Genomic DNA, 3851 nt, shown 5'->3' on the forward strand with positions numbered 1-3851 from the left:
AATGCCGTGAGGGTATGGAGAAAAGGGACCATCCTACACTGTTGGTGGAAATGTCAGTTGGTTCAGCCACTATGAAGAAACAGTATGGAGGTTCCTCAAAAAACTAAAAATAGAGGGGAAAAAAAGGACCAGGTTCCCCCCTCTCTCCTCCCTTCCATCCTAAGTGGGATCTCCGACTGTCACCCCTCATGGCGGCCGCCGCCGCTTAAAGTGTCACCCACAGACCAGACAATGCAGGACCACTCTGACTGCTTACCTCCTGTTTGAGAGTTGGGGAAACCTCTCCCTGAGGTGCCCCACAAACCTGCCTTCACGCCTCATTGGTCAGAGGGTGTCACACACCTGAGCCTCAGCCAATTACTGGCAAGGAGAACGGGAGCGTCTGATTGGCTTAGGCCAATAAGCACTGCCCTTTATTGGGCCCTCATCATTCCCACAGGACTCTGTGTGCCAGGTCACTTCCAACTCGGATGAAGACACTGATGAACTGGTCCACCCAGGGTGTTGCATCTCCGCGGAGGGGTGCTGGGGGGGGGCGTTCTGAACCTTGACACACCCACTGTGTGATGCTGAAGCTCAGAATGGACCCGGATTATGTTTGCCGTCTGCCCCTGTATTCTCTGAGCCTGCCCAGGAGCTGTCTTTATAATAAGTGCCCAGTACACAGGAAACGGACAAGTGATGGGTAGAGGATAGTCTGTGGTGAAATAAGCTGTTTCGTTCGTTACATGGTGGTGGGCTGGGGGTGGGGTCAACTTTGCATCCGGGTTGGGCTTGCCTTCATTAGTGACTCAATTATAGGTAAAGTGAAAAATAGCTAATGTTTATCGACTGACGCCTTACTCTCTGCCAGGCAGTGTCCTAAGTGCTTTGCATGTATTCACTCGTGAATCCCCACAGGAACCCTGAGGAGTGGTTACTATTCTAGCGTGTGCCTGAGGCGTGGATGCAAGTGAGGAGCATAAGAATGCCCTGGAGGGCTTGTTAAAACAAAGTGCTGGCCTGCCCCCTGAGGTTCTGAGTTGGGGGCCGAGAATTTGCATTTCTTATTTATTTATTTAGGCTGCGCTTGGGTCTTATTTGTGGCACGTGGGGTCTTTAGTTGCAGCATGCGAACTCTTAGTTGCTGCATGCATGTGGGATCTAGTTCCCCCGGCCGGGGATAGAACCCACGCACCCTGAATTGGGAGCACAGAGCCTTATCCACTGGACCACCAGTGAAGTCCCAGAATTTGCATTTCTAACGGGCTGCTAAGGGATGCTTTGCAGCTGTTTTGGGGACCGGACTTTGAGAACCGCTGTTAGAGGAACATCTGCTTGCCAAGCCCCTGCACTCCTTCTGCGGGGTGCCCTCTTGTAATTTGCACAAAGGCACCACATAAGCTAGAGGAATCCTGGGTCTGAAAGGGTCCGATTGAGTCAAGGGTTTAAGTTTTTTTTTGTTTTTGGCTGCACCGTTCGGCATGCGGGATCTTAGTTCCCCGACTAGGGATCGAACCCACGTCTCCTGCAGTGGAAGCTCGGAGTCTTAACCACTGGACTGCCAGGGAAGTCCAAGGGTTTAAGTTTTAAGAGGCGCCTTCTGAGGAATGGACACACAAAATGTGGTCTATCTATGCAATGGAATATTATTCAGCCTTAAAAAGGAAGGAAGTTGTGACACCTGCCATGACGACATGGATGAACCTTGAGGACATTATGCTAAGTGAAATAAGCCAGAGTCACAAAAGACAAGTACTGTATAATTCCACTTACTTACTTGAAGTGTCTAGAATAGTCAAATTCATAGGGAGAAAGTAGAATGGTGGCTGCCAGGGGCTGGTGGCAGGGGGAATGGGGAGTCAGTGTGGACAGTTTCAGTTTTGCAAGACGAATCGCGTTTTGGAGATGGATGGTGGTGATGGTTGCACAACTACGTGAATGTGCCCAATGCCATGGAACTGGATTCTTTTTTTGGCTGTGCCGCGCCGCTTGTGGGATCTTAGTTCTCCGACCAGGGATCAAACCCGTGGCCCTGCAGTGGAAGCGCAGAGTCTTAACCACTGGCCCGCTAGGGAAGTCCCCTGGATTCATTTTCTAAGAGGGGAGAAAACTGGGGGGGAAGCAAGCTTCTTTGCTGGGGGAGGGGCAAAACATTCTCCTCTGCCCACCTTAAGGTTTGAGATGTCCCTTAAAAAATCCAAGTGGAGGGCTTCCCTGGTGGCGCAGTGGTTGAGAGTCCGCCTGCCGATGCAGGGGGAGCGGGTTCGTGCCCCGGTCCGGGAGGATCCCGCATGCCGCGGAGCGGCTGGGCCCTTTGGCCATGGCCGCTGAGCCTTCGCGTCTGGAGCCTGTGCTCCGCGGCGGGAGAGGCCACAGCGGTGAGAGGCCCGCGTACCGCAAAAAAAAAAAAAAAAAAAAATCCAAGTGGAGACGTCAAGTGGTCAATCAGAAGTGAGTGGGAACAAAGATCAGTGTTTTCCTGGAGCAGAAAAGATGCCTGTGTGGCTGGAACACATTGGGCAAGAGGGGAGAAGTGGGCAGAGAGGTGGGCCAGGGTTGGTTAGATCACAGTGAGGAGGTTGGTTTTCACCCGCTCTCGGACAGGAGGTTGTGACTCAGCCACTGACCGCTTGTGAAACCAGGGGAAAAGTGATTGTCCATCTAATGAATGATGGTTACGCGCCAGCCACTGTCACACCCTGTCTGCACACCAGTCCGGACGGTGGAGGTGGGGGCGAGGGGAGTGTCCTTCTCACCCTTCCTGCACCGAGGAAACGAGGTGTGGATCAGGCGTTGACTAGCCCTGGGTCCACGCGGCTCCTGGGTCGTCCTCCGGCCTGGAACCGTCTGTGCACGGAGCTCCAACTCATCTTCCTGTTGCTGAAATGGGGAGACTGAGGCCCTGTCCAACGGGGACACGTCGAGGACTTTCAGGCAGTTCCCTCCCCGACTCAAAGGGGGGTAAACTGAGGCCAGACACCGGGTGCCGGACTCACAGAAAAGATCAGGGCGCCTGGGTCGGCCCCCGGCCCACACTCCCCTGAGGCCGGCAGCCGGCTTACGTTCGGATCGCGCATCAACCTCGGACATCACTTCTTCTGCCCGGGTGGGGGTGGGGTGAAACGCGACCCGTTGTCAAGGAGACGCACCCCGCAGGCCCTGATTGGCGTAGAACTCAGGCCCGGGCCGCCCGCTCCTAGGGTACAGGGGCCCCATTTCCTGGGGGCCAGGAGCCTCCAGCCTCCTCCAGTTTCCACGGCAACGCCGCCATGGCTCCTCCTTCTCCCTTCGCCCACCGGCTCCCACCTTCGGCACGTCTGCGCATGCCCGGGGCCCGCCCGCGCGCGGGCCAATGGGAAGACCTACACGTGCATTCTCGGAAATGTAGTCCAAACCCTGGCGCTCTGAAAGGCCATGTTTGCGAGGACCCATAGGCCGCTGGCAGCCCTTCGATGCATCTTGGGAAATGTAGTTCCTGCTCTGGCGGAGCCATTCGGGGACGGGAGTGAGTGGGTCGCCACGGCGAGAGCCAATGGGAATCCACTTTTGCCGCGATGCCTCGTGGGAGATGTAGTTCTGGGTGAAGCCGGCGGGGTAGTTGGGGGAAAGGACCACTGGGTTTCTGGGAGTGTTGGGGGGAGGGGGACAGATGAGTTTGGCGCAAAGCCTGCCGGGGCATGGAGTCCTGGTGAGCTTTGTGCGCATGTGCGAGGTGGCGAGGGGGCTTGGGGCGCCTCGCCCGGGAGAGTGAGGTGAGCGAGGGGGGCAAGGAGGGAGGGATTGGAGGGGGCCGGTTGGACGAGCTTTGGGGAGAGGGGGGCTGGAGGCCGGAGGAGGAAGGAACGGGAGGGTTGGGGGAGGGAGTGAAA

General features: G+C 56.2%; 1 protein-coding gene across 1 annotated transcript in view; it reads left to right on the forward strand.

Annotated features, from left to right (window-relative positions):
• The first annotated feature begins 3647 nt into the window (after positions 1-3647).
• ZNF444 (zinc finger protein 444) overlaps positions 3648-3851 on the forward strand; it is a 17651-nt gene continuing 17447 nt past the window's right edge. The window contains exon 1 of the mRNA XM_029202790.1: positions 3648-3734. The gene's annotated coding sequence lies outside the window, so the exon portion shown is untranslated. The remainder of the gene's footprint in view (positions 3735-3851) is intronic.

Source organism: Monodon monoceros, unplaced genomic scaffold (assembly GCF_005190385.1).
Source record: "Monodon monoceros isolate NGI ecotype Baffin Bay Population unplaced genomic scaffold, NGI_Narwhal_1 Super_Scaffold_10, whole genome shotgun sequence".
NCBI classification, from domain to species: Eukaryota; Metazoa; Chordata; class Mammalia; order Artiodactyla; family Monodontidae; genus Monodon; species Monodon monoceros.